Below are 18350 nucleotides of genomic sequence, written 5' to 3'. Positions count from 1 at the left end.
ACAGAGGGGTGAAAATTAAAGGAGATGTCATAGTATTATAGGAATAAAAATATGTTTTGAGCCCTTGCTAAGTGCCAGGCTCTGTGCTAAACATTCCTCCCACCACGTATTCCTGCATTTAACCCACACAACCCTATGAGGAGGACTCCGTTATTATCCCTACTTTGTGGACTAGGAAACTGAGTCTCAGAAAGGGAGTGAAGCTTGCCTAGGGTCATCTGCTAAGGGGCATGGACAGAGCTGAAACCTAAACCCAGGATAGCCTGGTTGTAGAGGCCACTGGAATTGTCTAGCCACAGTAGTTCTCAAGCATCAGCATCCCCCGGAGGGCTTGTTAAAACACAGATCTCTGGGCCCGCCACGCCAGCGTTTTTGATCCAGTCGCTCTGCGGAGAGGCCTGAGTATCTCCATTCCTAGTGATGTAATGGTGCCTGTCTAGGACCCGGTCTAGAACGACTGCTCTAGGACCATTTTCTAACATTGCTACTCTAGAAAAATAGTAGGTACAAAGGAGTGGGCAGTTTGGGGGGAAAAAAAAAAAGCCACACTTATAAGAGCTGTTAGGCCAAGCGGTATAGTGGCACGAACACGGGCCATGAGGTCTCAGACATGGGTTCGGATCTTGACTCCACCATAACCACGTGCAGGGTTAATTGAGAGGCATACACCCAAGTCGTGCTGGTTAAGCACCTGGTACTCCGGCACCAGCCTCTTCGTCCTCCCATGCGCGGCTCCAGGCTTTTGCTCCCCGTGTCCGCAGTCATGCGCCGCTCGCCTCTCGTCTCTCCATCCCTGCGCGCTCGCGCTCCGCTGTCGAGTCCAGCCTGGCAAGCGTTGCCATGGCACCGCTGCTGGCTGGGACGCTGGAGGCAGAGCGCGCTGCCCGGCTCGCCCCTTTGTGCCGCGGGGGTGGCTGTGCGCTCCCCCCACGCCCGGCCGCACCCCGCCTCCCCGGCCCCGACCCCCGGGAGGGGGTAAAGGGTAGGGTGGGGGGTTGCAGAGGCGCGGTGAGGCAGGAGGAGGGCAGAGGCGAGGGCCGGGGGTGGGGCGCCTCCGCCCGCCAGCCGCTCTCGCATTAAAATTTCATGGGCGCTGCAGCAGCTACAAAGACGACGCCGGCTGCGCTCGGGGGACCAGAGGGAGGGAGGCTGCGGACGAGTGCGGGGAGGAGTTTGCGATGGGAGGCGCTTGCAGGGGCTCCCCCAGTTCTGCGCTGTGAGCTGGGGCACAAAGAGCCCTCTGCACTGGCGCCGCAGGACCGCGGACCCGAGGTAAGCCGCCGCCCCATTCTAACAGCCCTCCCTTCCCAAGCATCCTTGTCTGCACGCTGGGAACAGCCTACTTCCCCGAGCTTGGGGTCCCGGGCAGGGTGCAGGGGTGGCAAACACTGCCTGAAGTGCCCCTCATTTGTTGGACGAAGAACCTCTCCAGCCCGCAGTTGTCAAATGAAGCCAGGACTCCGGTCTGGGTGGGGCATAGGGGTTAGAGGTGGGGAGGTTCGCAATGGAGTCTAGTGCCCATGGGGGTCTTGCAGTCATGATCTGAGGGGGAACAAAGACCCTCCCCTCCCCCCGCTACCAGACAGAACAGGAGGGGTGCCCCTGGACCTTTTCCACCCACCGGAACTGGCGAAGCCTTGGAGGGACCCTCAATGGTATCAGAACTGCAGATGGGGGATGGGATGGTGGAGCAGGGTTCTTGAGTCCCTGTTGTTTCACACCAAACCCCCCACCCCGACCCCCCGCCCAGCACCTGCCCATGCTCCACTTCTGGGACTCAGATTCTAGATGTTCAGCTTCCAAAAGGATGGAGAGGGTCGGAAAACCTCTTCATTGAGCAGAATAGTGATATTGACAATGATAATAATAATACATCAGTTTATGGAGAGCTTTCTGTATGCCAGCAACACGCTGGTTGCATGCATTGTCACAACAGTCCCAGGAGATGGTAAGAACCCCATTTTAAAGATGAGGAAATTGAGCTCCGGAGAAGGTTAGCTACACGTCCAAGGTCACACAGACAGTGATTTTGAATCTAGATATGTCCAACTCTAAAGCCTATGTTACATCCTTAAAACGATCTGGGGAGACCTCAGAACCCACCAGCTGCCCACCTATTCCTCCCCAATACACTCTCTAGAGAGGCTGGGAATTTAGGAGTGAGGGGGTCAGATCTCTCCTCTCCCCCACCGGAGGCACGGCTAGAGAAATTGCTTCTCTGCAGCGAAAGGGGAGGCCAGGGGCCTAGATTCCTCACCGTCATCCCAGACGCCAGACCAGTGGCTGCCCTGCTCCGGGATTGCTGGGGCGCACACCCCACTGCAGTGCCGCGGCGGGAAGCGGGGGCGGGGAGGGGGAAGGTGGTAGTGCGGGGAGAGGTGGGGAGAGAACGGCTTTGTTTTTCTCGGTGCCAGCCTCAGTCTGAGTGAGGCCCAGAGCCAAACGCTCATTCAGGCTACGGTGCTCTACCTTCCAAAGCGCAGTGCCATTTGGGAGCGCCTGGGAGCTTCGCGATTGCCTGGGCTGGTGGGGGAGGGGAGGGATGAGTAATTCCTCTTGACAGACGGGGAAACCTGAGGACAGTGGTTCTCAGACTTTAGGGGCGTTGCTTCGGATACGCCGATGTCCAGGCCACGTGGCCAGGGGGGTGAGTCAGCAGGACTGGGGTGGGGCTGGGCATCTGGATGTTTACTCAGACCCCCTCCTCCCCTTCTTCATGGAGATGATCACACCTCTCCCCTCACCCCAGCCCAGAACCGTGTAGCACTCTGGGCAAAAAGGTATCCTCGGGGACACTTTGGCAGTGGTTAGCTTTGAGTTTGGTTAATTTCACGATGAAAGAATTTTAAGGGTAACATCTCCTATGCCTTCCTTGCCCACCTATTTTCTTATTTAATGACCGTTGCCACTGAGTAAGTTTCTGAAATCTACCCTATATCCTTCTTGCTGCATTTTTGGCCCATCTCTCCACTCCTTCAGGGAGGAGAGCGGTGAAGTGTTCGGAGCCCCCCAGAAGGAAGCATAACTTCGGACCACGAACTTTAGAAGAAACACTATGCTGGCATTCAAAATGAATTCAAAAATGTAATTTTTTGGTGATCTTTAAAACGACCATAGTAAGTTTAATAGAATGCATGATAACTGTAGAAGATTTGCAAACGACTGAAAAAAAAAAGAGATGAAAACTCCATCATTTCGTTACCCAAGAATAACTACCGTATCGTTAACCAAGAATAACTACCGTATTTACTATTTTCACATATTCCCCTGCAGTATATTTTCTATTCCTGAAGATACTAATTGAAATTGTGCTCTATGTATACTGCTTTTAAAAAGTTACATCAGAGGTGTTTCTCTGTGTTTTCATGCCCTTGGCAGAAATCATTGTAAGTGGGTTGGTGTTTCCTTATTATTGGTCCTGCCAGTTGTTTTTTTTTTTTTTTTTTTTTTTTGCGGTACGCGGGCCTCTCCCTGTTGTGGCCTCTCCCGTTGCGGAGCACAGGCTCCGGACGCACAGGCTCGCCGGCCATGGCTCACGGGCCCAGTCACTCCGCGGCATGTGGGATCTTCCCGGACCGGGGCACGAACCCGTGTCCCCTGCATCGGCAGGCGGACTCGCAACCACTGCGCCACCAGGGAGGCCCCCTGCCAGTTGTTTTTAACATCTCTGCGTTTAAGATCCTTTCTCTGGACCTGATCCCTGCTTCCACCCAGGGCAGGATTCTGCTCTTTGAATTGGTCCCTCCTGGATGCATTGCGGTGTGGTAGAAAGAGAAGGCATCGAGTTACACGGATCTCTGCGTGAATCCTCCTCCCCACCTACACGGTGTCAATTTCAGGAAGTAATTTCCTTTCTCTGAGCCTCAGTCTCCTCATCTGTCAAGTGAGAGTCATAAGCCCTGCTTTCAAAGGCCGTTGTGAGGCTCTGAACCCGCGTGTGTAAAGCGCCCGACACCCAGTAAAGGCATTGCCGCTTTAATGCATGAACTATCAGCTCAGGTCACTTCTGCCGCCCCTGAATCTTGTAGAGAAAACTTCGTTATTTGCTTTTATTTGTACGGGGCTGTCGGTTCCTCTCCTGGGTGAAACTCGGGCTGTTCGAGCAGCAGTGTTTCTGGGGCATGGGGGCCGTTGTGCAGGTTCAATGGGCTGGTGAATAACTTAAAGGCTAGTCCTTTGTTTGGAAACGATCCTTCCCTGTGTCTCTGAGGCCTGGCTCATCTGTCAGCTGGAGCTCCGTGGAACAATAGCCAGCGATACTCAGGGGCAGAGGCAAAGGCCGGCTGAGGGTGACATGTCTCCCCATCCCTCTCCAGGCTGATTGGATCAGATGAGGCAGGTGTTCCTTGCTCCCTTGTCGTGCCAGGTGGGCCCCTCTGGAAGCTACCAGGTGAGTCATGGAGGGGAGGGATGGGCTGAGCTATCCTGTAGTCAGGGGTGTGGAGTAGATGAGTAATGGTGACTGACTCCAGCCACCATTTATTAACCGTTTACCAAGGTTCTTGCTGGGTGCTGCCTCTTGGAGACCCCACAGTAAGGCTGGGAATTGGGCATTACGGATGGGAAACTGAGACTCAGAGAGGTGAAGTGACTAACTCAGGGTCACACAGCATGTTAGTTGTAGAGCCAGGATTTGAACCTGGAACTAGTATGGCTGTGAAATGTGTCTGTGCACCTATCGCACTACGCCACCTCCTCTCCTAAAAGTGAACATTATCAGTTGCCTCAAGACTACAGAAGCCACTGGAATAAACTGACCCAGATGGTTTAGCCATCATCCGGGATTCCCTCACAGCAACACTAACAGTGATGACTACTGTTTGCATTTGACGCATCCCTTCCTCGGGTCTTTTCTCCTTTAACCCCCACCCCCATATCTGAACAGGAGCCTTCTGCCCCTTAGGGGTTCAACAGGCCTGGTTAGAATCCAGAGGCATCATTTTCTAGCTGGGTAATCGTGGAGCAAGGCACTGGACTCTGAACCTCAGTTTCCTCATCTGTAAAATGGGAATAAAAACCCCACTCATTGTTTTGTCAGGTAAAGGCATCCCCCACCCGCAGTTCGGGGGGTTCCCTTGTTTGAGGAAGAGGTGAATACTGAAGCTCCTCTTTTGTGTAGGTTGTATTTGAATACTTTGTGAAACAGTATGTTCTGCGCATGTGCAGAAGCCCCTCCTGTGCGAGTCTCCTGCAAGGCGCCCTGCACATCCGCTTATTCCCAGGAACTTCCGTTGTGTCTCAGCACTCCCTCGTCCACAGCAATTTAGGCCAACGTCTTTCCTATGCCTCAGCTCTCTGAGCAGCTATTTTATTCCAGAGTCAGGGAAAAAAACAACAACCCCAAACCCAGAGGGATCCTAAGATGCAACCAAATGCATGTTTCCCTGGCAGCTGGTCGTCTGTTACCAGGAACAGCACAGATTTTAGGGGAAAAAAATGAGTATCCATGGATGGTATTAATGAGCACTGTGGACAACGGTAGTCATAATAATATAAGATCATAAGAGAATGCAAGCTAATAAATAATAGTTACCATCTCATGTAATCCTCACAACAGCCCTGTGTGGTGGGCACCATCATTATCCCCATTGCGTGGATAGGACGACCAGCCCAGGGAAGCAGCGGATTTGCTAGAGGTGGCAGAGCAGGACGGGAAGCCACACCGTGAAGCCTAAGTCCTTTCCAACGCACTTGGATGTTTTGGTTGGCATGGGCCCCACCGAGACACCTCCTGGTTTCTCATTTCACTTCTGATCTGCACCCGAGGAGATCAGTTTTGGCAAATGCTGTGATTTCAGAAAAGGACCCTGGCATCTATTGTCCGATGTGTCCGTGGCTACATCTTTATCCCCCCATCCCTCTTTCTTTCTTTCTCAATGACAGATGGAGGCATCTCCCTGCCCACCCATGTGGTACCAGACACATTCACGTGGCCACCAGGACCCTAACAGCATCAAAGGAGTAACCAAGGTGACCCTTCCTCTCCTTCTGTGCACCCCTGGGGGTGATGGAGACCAGCCTCATGCTGTGTGGTCAGGTCCACCACGAAATCCACACGCACAGGAGACCTTGTGGATTTCAGCAGTAGGAGGGACCTCTAGGATTCTCTGGTGTCCAATCCCTGGATCGAAGCTTTCCTGATGGGGCCCCCGACCTTGGTTTGAAGTAGGGGTGGGGTGGAGTCTGTCTGGGCTAGTGGGAGCTGAGATGCTGGGACCCGGGAGCCCACCACCAGGTCCCTGTGTGGCCTTCGATCTGACCCTTCTTGATTCTTGCCCTCTGTCATCACATCTAAGTGAGTTTTGAAGAGCGAACTATATTGAGGTATAATTTATGTGCAGTAAAAATACACCCATTTAAAGCATCAATGTGTTTCGATAACTGTATACACCTGTGTAGCCACCACGACAATCAAGATATGGAACATTTTCATCACCCTAAAATGTCCCCCTGCCAATCCCCTCCCAGCCCCTGCCCCAGGAAACCACTGACCTGCTTTCTATGCCTATAGATTTGACATTTTCCCTAACGTTTCATTGTTAGGGAATCTTTTGTTCTTGGCTTTTTTTGCTCAGCATAATGTTTTTGAGGTTCATACTGTTATCACCTGTGTCAGTAATTCACCCTTTTTTGGTCTAACTTCATGGAGGCATATCATATAACTTACCCATTTCAAGGGCACAGTTCAATGTTTCTTTTTCGTAAATTTACCAAGTTCTGTACCCATCACTACACATCAGTTTTAGAACATTTCCCCTGGCCCGGTAAGATCCCTCACCCCCACTCGCCGTTAAACCCAGCCAACCCCTAATCCCTGGCAGCTGCTAATCTGCTTTCTGTCTGTATAGGTTTGCCTTTTCTGGACATTTCGTATAAATGGACTCATACAGCATGTGACCTCTTGGGCCTGGCTTCCTTCACCCTGTATAATATTTTCGAAGTTTATCCTTGTCATAGTGGGTAGCAATAGTTTGTTCCTTTTTACTGGTGAGTAGATTTCATTATATGAGTGTACTACAGTTTATTTATCCATTCACCTAGACAGGGGATTTAAATTTAATCCGTGCCTCCTAAGTGGGGTGTATACACCCCCCGCCCCTGGAGACATATAATCCTGAAGGATAAACATGGCCCATATTTCTGGGACATCAGTGTTACACAAAGATTTACTCCAAGTTTAAATCATTAACTGGGGAAAATAAATTTTGGAACATGCACTGTGTGCCAGGCACTGGCTAAGCCTTTGAGAATAATTAACTTTGAGTCATACATCGGGTACGTGGGGTTTGGAAGCCATAATCTCACCCATGTTTTGTTTGACCTCAGAGCCCTTTATACCCTCCTAGACAGCTGTCAGCTTGATGCAGGAGCTAAAGTTCCCCTTGAAACCCCTATTGCCTTATTCATAACAGGGATTCTGGGTCCACAGGGTGAGGGGAAAGGGTTTTTGTGTTTAAACAATGTTCCTCTGAGCAATGCAGGGTCTCTTTACAGAGTGCAGCAGGTTCCTGGGATAGAGGAGAAAGAAAGGGATTTCCGCTTTCTTCGGGACCACACTGGGAAGCAGCCTTGCAGATAAGTATTCAAACTTAGCAGCCCACAGCCTACCAGCCTGCCCTCTCCTGGTCCGTACAGGAAAGTACAGCATCCCCGAATCCCCAAGTCGGGGGAGAGATCAGTGCTGCGGCTCATTCATTCACTTCTGTGCCACAAAGAAAGAGCTTGTCCCCGCTTTATGGGGCCCCAGAAAGTAATTTTCCTACCCCACTTTTGGCATCAAGGCTAGAATTTTACAAACTCCACCATCGGGAACTTCTGAGGAACCGAGTTTAATGACTTCATCTTGAGCACCTGTAGATCTGGTGTCAGAAGGAGACTGGGGACTCCTGGTGATTTGGGCTGGCCCTTCCCTTCTCAGTTCTGGCCCTCTGTCATCATGTTTATAAAACTTGGCTAGGACCCCTTTGCCTGGCAGTCAAGTGGGGACCTTGGCACTGTGACCCTATGGCATGTGCTTCGCCATGTAAGTGTCTGAGTACATCTCCAGGTCTGGACCCATGCCCTAAGTCCAGGTGCTGACAGCAAGCTCTGAAAATATGCCAAGAGGGCCCCTGACTCTCCTGGCCCAGGTCTGCTAGTGGACTGGAGACCTGGGGTAGTCATCAAAGAGCCCCAGCCCACCATCTGACTCCCCAAACTTTTCTTTTTCTGGGGCATCAGAAGAGAGAATGGGAGATGAGGGCGGGGCCATAAAGATAACTGAGGCTGAGCAGAAGGGCGCTTCCTACGTCCCATCCACTGCTTCAAACTACGGGTTATTACTGTGCGCTTTGGGTGAGTGTCCGGACGGGCTGGGCTCCACAACTCAGAGAGAGGGGCAGACTTCCCACGGCTACACGGGATGCCAGAGCTGGGAGCACATCTCCAGATTCCCGGCTCTGTTTGCCTGTCTCACTCAAGCTGTTTCCCCTTTCTCTGGGGTCCCATTCCGCTGCCAGCAGGGAACAGGGAGGCGGCTGAAGGGAGCCAGGGGTGTTCTGGGCTGGGAGGGAGGGAGGGAGGGGGCGCGGAGCCTGGGCCCGGCCTCCCTGGCTCCTGGGGCGGGGCCATCTTGTTAGCAGAGACTCGCGGCCCGGCCCGGGCTGGGGAGGGGCCTGGGTGCGTTTTTCTCCCGTGTCGTGGTTGGCTCTTTTGTCTTCCAGGATGGACCTGTAGGGTCTGCGTGGGGTAGGAGCTGGGAGCTGCACGCTGCCAGGTAAGCCCGGGTAGGTGTCAGGGAGGGGTTCCGCTGCGCTTCGTTTCTTGGAGGCTGATTCTCCCCCCATCCAGGCCCGGGTACCCAGGTCTGGCCCAAACACTCCTGCCGTTGTGCGTGGTCTCGTGGAGGTGGTGGGACTGAATCAAGAGCACTGCGGGTGGCTCCACGGCAGAGATTTCAGCACATGCCTTTATCCAGCGCAACCACGGACCAAGCGCCTTCTCCCAGCTAGAAGCTGAGGATCCGGAGGTCAGCATGAGATGCGGTCCCGCCCTCTCAGGTCTTCATGTAAGAACGTGCTTTATCACAGTCTCTGTGAGGGAATGAGCTCCCCGTCCTGGGAGGGGTGTGTGTGTGTGTGTGCGCGCGCGCGCGCACGCATGTGTGTACGTGTGTGTGTTGGGGGAGAGGCGTACTGAGGTCCCCTCAGCGGGACTATTGTAAAGGGAAGCCGAGCCTCCCGAGGACTGTGAAGGCCCTTTCTGCCCACCTGGACACTTGCTGCTTGTCTGCCCGTGAAGCCTGTGGGCCGGCTCCGGGGCCCCTTTATTGCTTTTACACCCCTTATGCGAGCCCTGCCAAGATGGGGCACCCTCTGTATGCGTTATGAGCATCCGAAGCCCTCACGCCGCCCTGTCTCAGTCTTGGTGGCACAGGAGGGAGACTGGGGGTCTTTGAAGGGCCCCCTCAGAGGTGCGGCTCTGGGAAGCCGGGGTGCAGGCTAGGCCCCCATCCTCACGTGCTGTGCCTGCTCCGGCTGCCTCTCCAGGATTCCCGGGTGACCCTGGACTCTGGCCACGGTGACACAAGGAGCAGCCTTTGGTGGTTTTCTGGAACCCTGGACAATTCCCCGGAGACCTCATCCTTCCCAACTCCTGGGCTGGAGACCCTGGGGATAAGGGCCCCCTCCTTGTTGGTGCTCAGCCGAGGACAGGACCTGGCTCTGGAGGACAGCGCGAGGGCTGTGAGGGAGGCTGGCAGCTCACCGTACCCTCCGCTTCTGTCTGGACCTGCCTGCTGGGCCCTACGGTCCAGGCCTGGAGGCCCTTCCTGACCCCGTGAGGACTTGATTTCTCCTTGAATCCCTGCCAGCGACCAGGCAGAGTTGGGCCTGGGCCAAGGCCCCGCTGACCACACCCTCGCCAAGGCTGGGTCTCCAAGGACCCTACAGGACAGGGGCAGGAACCTGGGACAGGAGTCGGGGAGGAGCTCCCAGTGGGATGGAGGGTGGATGCAGCTCCCGGGGCGCCACTGGCTGGAGTCTGTCTTGCGCCGTTTGCTGTGTGAGTGATTCTCGTTTTTTGTGGGAGCTTCTTGGACGGGGCTTTTCCTTGCTTCTCTCCCTGATGGTGACCAGGAGGGGGCAGGTGGGCCTGGGGGGAGCTTGGGCCTTTCCCTAGTGTTACGGAGCTCTGGGAGGGGCTGTCCTGAAAGGAGAGAGTTTCCAAGAGACCCCGCTGGAGGCAGGGGAGGAGTGTGCATCGTCGTGGCACTCAGCAGAAAGAGACAGACACCGGGCCTTGCTCCCGACATCCAAAGGGAATGGTCTGGAATCAGCCTCACCCCAGCCCAATCTCAGACCCTGCCCCTTGCCACACCCCTGTCCCTGGGGAGCAAAGGCAGGCAGGGCAGGCTCCCCACACATGCAGCTTCCGCATCACGCGGCGCAGACTCACTTGCACGCCCCCCTCCTCATCCTCCACTCCCTCCAGTCCCCGCAGCGGGGCCAGTCCCAGTGCTGGCACAAGAGCTGCCTCGGCTTTCCTTAGGCAAGTTTAAGAGCCCCAACGTCCTTTTCCCAGGGTGGGGAGGGGACCTGTTTTAGTCAGCTTGGGCTGCCATAACAGAGTACCACACTGGGATGGCTGAAACCACAGAAATGCATTTTCTTATAGTTCTGGAGGCTGGAAGTCAGAGATCAAGGTGGCAGGGATGGTTTGTGGTGAGGCCCGTCTCCGTGGCTTGCAGATAGGAACTTATTGCTGTGTTCTCACATGGCCTTTTCTCTGTGCATACAGAGAGAGAGAGAGACAGAGAGAGACAGAGAGAAGTAGTTATCTGGTGTCTCGTCCACTTCTTATAAGGGCACCAGTCCTATGGGATTAGGGCCTCATCCTAATGACCTCATTTAACCTTAATTACCTACATAAAAGCCCTATCTCCAAATATAGTCACATTGGGAGTCACAGCTTCAACCTATGAATTTGGGGGGAAACACAATTCAGTCCACAGCAGGTGGTCACCACAAACATGGACAGCTGGAGCCAACTCCCCTTTAGAATTCCCACCCCCAGTAGGGAGGAGGAGGAGGAATAGAGGCCTGGGAAGTAGAAACATTGGGAGATTCTGTGCGAGGGTGGCCCTGGAGGCCTCGGGGAGACACCGGACCCAGTGCAGCAAGGAGGTGCCCCCAGCAGAGGGCTGTTACGGGAAGAGCTTGGGCTTTGGAGTCTGAGGGTGCGCAGTCTGCCGTACAACCTTGGGCAACTCACCTCACCCCTGTGAGTCCAATTTCCACTCTGAAACTGGAGCCATCTGCTCACCTGGGCGTGTGTGTGTGGGGCGGGCACAGGAAGAAGTCAGTGAGATCATGCACCTGGCACAGCGCCTGACTCTTAGTAGGTGCTCAATAAACACTCCTATCCATCTTGGAGTTTAGATTTAGGGCTTCTCTCTTTTTGGTACTCTGGACTTTAAACTCCTCATCTTTGATCCAGAGGCATTTCTGACTCTTGTATTTTTAATATCCCTCTCTAATCAGATTGAGGAATTGGCTGCATTGCATGGCCTCCATAGTAGCTCCAAATGCTTCCTGGGGAATTTAATATCCACCCCTCTCATCAGAATTGAGCACCTACTGTGAGCCCTTCCCTGTACTACTCGCTTGGGGGGAATATAAGTGAAGATATGGCCCTGATTCAAGCCTGCAGGATTTCACAGCCATGCCGAGTGGGAGAAAACCAGCTCACACAGAGAATTAGGGGATGGGGCAGGAAACAGTCGACAGAGGCACAGGTTCTCGGTGCTTGAGTGGGTGGGAGTAAGACCCCAGAGCAGGCTGAAAAGGCTTCCCAGCGAGGCTGAACTAATCAGGACCTTGGAGGATGAGAAAGGTGTGGTTTAGCTGAGAGTTTCCAAGGGAAAATTAGAGCAGAGATGCCCAAAGTAAGTTCTAGGAGACATCATTGCTCTTTAAAAAAAAAAAGTTCAAATTCAGTAGGTTTCTGTAGTGCAGGGCTTATCAGAGCCTCTGAAAGTGCTGATGGGAATTGTGAATACTCAAGGATAGACAGAAGATTAAGTGTTTCCCCCCAAACTTTACTGGCAACAGAACCCTTTTCTTACAGAGCATGAGTTAGAACCGTGGAGAGTCTACATGGGGGTTTATGTGGGAAAATTACAACTGTGAAAAGAGATGACAAAACTAGGGCACACTCAGGTGCTCTGTAGCAGCGGCTGGAAAGGCAGCCCTTTCCCTGGGGTTGGGAAGTCTGAACTTGGTTCCAGGAGCCAGGTGAGCTCTATGCAGTTTTAGTATTTGGGGGAGGGCAGGCCATTGGTTGGAGTAGCCAGAGGCCTGGCAGTAGGGGACGAAGAAGCTGTCCACTGGACCCGGCGGCTCTAGGGCAACAGACTTTCTGTGGGAAGATGCTGGTGTGCGCGCGCGTGCGTGTGTGTGTGTGTGTGCGTGCGCGTGCCTGAGTGTGACAGGACCCAGCCTTCTGGGAAGGGGATGGCCAGAACCGGGCAGGGGGTTTCCAGCCAGAGCAGCAGGGCCCATTTTCAGGGGAACTGAAGTGTGTGGGAGGGCCCCTGAGGCCCAGAGCTGAGAAGTAGGGAAGCCAAATTCTTCTGGGCAGGGTCTACGTGGCTAACCTTGATTCTGGCGGGGCTGAGGAGCTGGGAGGCAGACCCCCTGCCCTGGTCAGACCCGGCTCCCTGGCTGGTGGGGGCGGGGGGCCTCTGGAGCTGCGGCTGGAGGGGCGGGGGCAGTGTTGCACGGTGTGATTAACCTACTAACACAGGGCTCGGCCGGGGGACGCTGTGGCGTGTGACGAGGTGCCTGGCCTTCTGCCAACCGACTAACCCACTAACCAGGCCCGAGCATGCCCTACTAACCCCCTGCAGCCAGACCCTACTAACCTTGCAGCTCGTGGGCCTTTCCCGGGGCAAGGATGTGGGGCAGACGAGGCTCCGGAAGCCCCTGCCCAGGGCCTGGGATCTCTGTGCAGACCCACATTCCAGGACAGGGCGCGCAAACAGGACTCGCCAACTCTGCTGCTTCCTGCTGGGTGACTCTGAGCAAGTCCCCTCACCTCTCTGAACCCGTTTCCTCGGCAGTAGGGTGGGAGGCCCGTTCCTCACCTCGCCGGTGGCAGTGAGGATTCCCAGGAATATGAAGCTCTTGACACATGGTAGATGCTTAAAACGTATATATGAGACCCAGAAAACCCAACCCATCATGTACCCTGGCAGACCCTGGTCGCTCTGGGTGGTCTGCACACAGACCCCTCTGCCTGGGGCTGGACACTTGCTTTGAACCCCTAACCGTCTCTTCCCCACACTCTCCCTCCTCTTCAGCTTTCTGTCCGTAGACAGCTCTTTTTTTTCAATTACTAACCCGTCTAACCCCGGGGGGTCTCAACTGCACCCCGACCACCCCTTAACAAACTAATGGACCTGTGTGTGTTCTTCCTTTTCTGCTAGCGACTCCCAGTGTGTGTCTGCTGAGGTGCCCCTGTCCGCTGGTGCTGTGCTCTGACTTACTAACCCAGCCCCTACTAACTCTGTTTTCTCTTACTAACCGCAGCCCTGCCGAGCTCTGGCCCCCCGGGGCTGGTCCCCCTCCTTTCGGCAAGCGGACGCCCTGGGGCTGGGCTTGCAGACAGATGCCCCACTTCGCTGCCCCGATCGCCTGTGAGTTCAGAGTCCACTGGGCCGGTTCTCCTACCCACACCAGTGGCCCAGAGGAAGAGGCGGTCCTGCGGGTGCGGGAGGGAGGCCGACCCCTGAGCACAGCATCCCTCCTCTGTGCACAAGGCTGGTTGCCACTGGGAGTGGACGGGAGCAGGGCAACTTCTGGGGTGTGAGTGTGGAGGCCTGTGGGTCTAGAGTGCGGAGCTCTGGGCTCCTCCCAGCCACGGGAGCAGAGAGAAGGCGCCTGTGTGTTCTTCTCTGGAGGGAAGCGAGGGTAGAATCTTCTACATTGGCGAGTGGCCGGTAGAGGCGCGGTGCAATTAATGAAAGGCGCGTCCTGCACAGGAAGTCAGCAAAGGGGCGTGTCTCGCACAGGAAGTTAGTAAAGGGGTGTGTCCCACACCGGAAGTCAGTAAGTGAAAACTTCCCCACATTGGAAGTCGCTGAAAGGGTCTTAAACCACAGTGGAAATCAATGAGTGGAGCATTTAGTACGGGAAAGTCAGCCAGAGGGGGCATTTCCCACATTTGAAGGATGGGAAGAGGGGTATCTTTTACACCAGAAGTCAGGGAGAGGGGACTTTTGGCCTTATCACAAGGTGCTGAGAAGGAATGGCCAAGAGATCAGTGAGAGGGGCCTTTCCTAGAACGAGAAGTTGGCTAGAGGGGCCCTTCTCATCCCTGGAGCTGGGAGACCCGGGTTTCCCACACTGGAAGTAGATGTGGGCCTTTTTTCCTACTGAAGTCATTGAGAAGGGCAGTCCACAGGGGGAAGTTTGAGAAACCAGGCAAGAAAGCAGATCTTGGGTTCGGGGTTTGCAGGAGAAAGCGGGAAGCAACAAATGAACCCCAGGCGCCCACAGAGCCCTGCAGACCGTCGGGCCAGCCAGAAATTCATCCCTGGCTCCCCGTCCTGTTCACACCCATGTCCCTACACCAGCCTGCCTCCCCAGAGCCCGCCAGCTGCTAAGCCAGGGCCACACCTGGGGGTGATTTTATGCCTCACCTCCAGTGGGCACCTTGGTCTCTTTGGGCTAATCTCTGGCTCCTTTGCACTAACTCTTGCTCTCACCCAGCTAATCCCTGTCTCGCCCTGGCTGCCCCAGAGGGCTGACCACTAACAGCCAACCTACCCATCTGGGGGCTCCAGCCTCCTGGCCTGGCTCTGACCTGCTCTGAATGAACCCCTCCTTCACCTGACTAACTCCTACCCTCCTGATCTGTTCCTTTCAGCAGAAACTAACGGCTTGTGGATTTCTTTCTGACTAACAACAGGTCTAACCCTCCTCAGTCACTATTACTATTAACAGCTTGGATGTCGGCATGGCTGGGACTGGGCTAACACAGGTTTGGGACTTGACTAACACAGGGAGAGGCGGAGCTAGTCGTGTTGGACGTGGTCACTGCTCTGGGGAAGAGCTATCTGAAGTCAGGAAAGTTCTCAGTGCTCTAAAGGAGGGGCTGGGCTGTGGCTCAGGCCTGATGGAGGAGTGGTGTCTGCTGAGGTGGCGTCAGAAACACAGTCAGCCTCCCAAGATTTTGGCCACTGGACATACGCTATCAACCCCTCATAACCTGCGTTTGGGCTCTGACTCTTTTAAACAATAGCCTGACAGTTGCCATAGTGGATGCAGCGTTTGTGGCCCTAAAAATGCCCGTCTGGTGTGTACAGAGGATATGCCATTGCGTATGGAATTATCAGTCATCAGGTGAGGGCCTAGACTCCTTGATTTGGGGACTTTAGAGCTTTGGAAGCTCTAGGACATAAAACTTTAGATTGGAATAGTCAGACCGGTTGTAAATCTATCACCCGTTTACACCCTGGTGTAAATTAGCTCAGCTTTCTCCTCTAACTTCTGTGCAATTTAGCTGCCCTGAGATGATGAGAGTTTGGCTGGAAGGGAGTTTGGATCTCTTCAGTGCTGGGGGAGGGTCCTCTGGGCGCAGAGAGGAGAAGCAACGAGTCCAGGGGTTCTTGGGTGGGAGTAAGAGGGGGCACCAGGTGGGGGGCATGGGAAGAGGGGGCAGTTTTGCTGGCTCAGTCTGGTAGTCAGGGTCTGTGGGAGAGGACAGCTCAAGGCAGGGCCTGGAGGACTGGATCAGCTCAGGGGCAGGGTCAGAGGCCTGCCTGGAGGCCTTGCAGGCAAGTTGCTTGGGTCACTGAATACTGCTCTGGGGTTGAAAGCTTCTCTGATAGGCAGGGACTCAGAGCTAATTTAGCGGAGCTGGCGGTGAGGGCTGAAGGGTGATGCAGAGGCCTGAGCTGCAAAGGGAAGGAGAGGACAATGCATCCGGAGGACCCTGCAGAACCGGGGCTGGGGTGGAGCCTGCACTGGGGAAAGCGCGTGCCTGCTGCCCTCTAGTGGCTGCCTTGCCCCATTTCACTCGAAGCATTTCCCATTCCGGGGGCCTTTTTATTCAACCACAAACAACACTTGATGCTGCTGAGGACCTACTATGTGCCCAGCACTGCTCTGGGTCTGGGACCCACGCACGGGCTTTTCCACAGTGCTCGTCTAGCTCGGTGGGGGAGATGGAGAAAATACACAGGTAATGCAGTAAGATGGGTGCCATGATAGGGATGGTGGGGCTGTGAACGCACCCAGGAGACAGACAAGGATGAGATGCACCTACTGTGTGCCAGGCACGGTACTAGGCGTTGGGGATGACTGGTGATTAAACATCACACAATCTTCAGGAACTTTAACGCTAGCGTATTTAGTGGGGGCGGGGTAGAGTGAGGTGTGGGCAGTCAGGGTACATTTTCTAGGAGGAAGACATCTAAGCCGAGCCCTGGCTGGGCAAAGTGTAGTGGGGATGAGTTCCAGGAAGCGGGAATGGCGGACACAAAGTTCTGGGGATCAGAGAGGATCGAAGAAATTCTGGAAAGGTCGTGGAGAGCGCAGCAGGAGGCAGGTGGGAAATGAACAAATACCAGATGGTGCTGCCAGAGAGTTTATCCCGGGGCAGTGGCGGTGCGCTGTGCATGTGATCTGCGGAGGTGAGAGGTTAGATTTGAGTTCTAGGCTGACCGTGTGACCGTTTCAGCCCAGGTGGAATTCTGGGGAGCTTCTAATACGTTCTGGCCAAATTTTAGAAAACTGGTTCGAAGTGCTTGAAAGGAGGAGGACCCTCAAATCCACCTTAAGATAAATAAGGTGGGCCATGCTCCTGCCAGGCGGGGGCCTGGTGGAGGGAGCAAGGACGGCTTGGAAGGAGAACAGCCTTAAAGGCACATCATCCCCAGCCCCTGGTGTCTCCATGCCACAACAGGAGAAGATCTGAGGGCATGTGGTCACTGGCTGGGAGAATCTCACTGGAGAGGGACCCTGTTAGTCCTGTGGCTGCTAAGCGGGGGCAGGCAGGCGTGGAGGAAGCTTCCGAGAGGCTGGTCCAGGGGAGGGAAAAACGCGTCTTGGTGGGTAACGAACCTTCTGGAGGCAGAAGGATTGGGACCAGGCCACCTTTGAGACTGACGATGGTGGTGGGATTCTAGGATCCTGTGTGAGTGCGTGTGTCCTCGACTTCATACTAGAGGAAGCTGAGCGCAAGAAGGCAACTCTGTCCTCCACCCCCTGACCCGGCTGTGCTGATGCTCACCCTGGCCTTGACTCCACTGAACAGCCAGCTCGTTAGGAGCAGGACCTCGGGAGCTCGGGAGCTGGCCTCCCAGCTGGAAGGGGAGGCTTAATCCTTTAATAGGCAGCGTGGAGGGACTGGCGACTGTGGTCCCTGCCGGGGGGCTGTGCTTGTGTAGCTATTCATAGTGTACATATTGAGCTGGAGGTATATGTTGCAGGGGATGGGGCTGGCCCCATCCCTACAGAAGACCCCAAAGGCCCTCTTGAGAATCTACCCAGGGACCCACTGTTTTACTTGAATAGACCAGAGATGACATTTTCCACGTCATTGCCTCCGGGGACGCTGAAGGTGGGGACAGAAATTCTGCTGTTGATTAAAAACAATATTTTTACGTGGATCCAGCAACGGAGTTTGAACTTGGCATTTTGTTTTCACCCACGAATGTAGTTTCTTTTGTTGAAAATACCATTTTTATATTAAAACTAACTCACACCCAAAGGATGACTGTGGCTTAAGAGGCTTGGAGGCGGGGTGGGTGGGGAGGGGAGAGCCAGTGGCATTTTCAAGGAATAGGAGTGGGCTCTGCCAGCCTTTCCTCAAGACCGTGACCTTAAAAGTCAACACAATAGGGTACAGATTTCATTTGTAATTTGTGGGAAAACACACAAAAGTTACCATCTTAAATAAATTTATTTTTAAAGTGGTTATTTGATTTTATTTATTTGTGGCTGCGTCGGGTCTTCGTTGCTGCGCGCGGGCTTTTCTCTAGTTGTGGCGAGCGGGGGCTACTCTTCGTTGCGGTGCACGGGCTTCTCATTGCGGTGGCTTCTCTTGTTGCGGAGCACGGGCTCTAGGCACACGGGCTTCAGTAGTTGCGGCTCGCAGGCTCTAGAGCACAGGCTCAGTAGTTGTGGCGCACGGGCCTAGTTGCTCTGCAGCATGTGGGACCTCCCGGGACCAGGGCTTGAACCCGCGTCTCCTGCACTGGCAGGCGGATTCTTAACCACTGCGCCACCACGGAAGCCCTACCATCTTAATCATTTTTAAGTATACAATTCAGTGGTACTGAATTACAAAGTTACAATGGTAACACT

The 18350-nt window shown here is 54.3% G+C and overlaps 1 long non-coding RNA gene across 1 annotated transcript; it reads left to right on the top strand.

The window, feature by feature from the left end:
* The first annotated feature begins 1149 nt into the window (after window positions 1-1149).
* On the top strand, window positions 1150-15637 carry LOC114901817. The gene is made up of 7 exons (XR_003795295.1): window positions 1150-1272; window positions 4317-4390; window positions 5884-5970; window positions 7495-8334; window positions 8703-8755; window positions 8830-9046; window positions 9528-15637. It is a non-coding gene; the product is annotated as an uncharacterized LOC114901817 (long non-coding RNA).
* Window positions 15638-18350: the final 2713 nt, after the last annotated feature.

This window comes from Monodon monoceros, unplaced genomic scaffold (assembly GCF_005190385.1).
Source record: "Monodon monoceros isolate NGI ecotype Baffin Bay Population unplaced genomic scaffold, NGI_Narwhal_1 Super_Scaffold_1, whole genome shotgun sequence".
Lineage (NCBI taxonomy): Eukaryota > Metazoa > Chordata > Mammalia > Artiodactyla > Monodontidae > Monodon > Monodon monoceros.
This window is presented reverse-complemented; position numbering and strand designations above follow the sequence as displayed.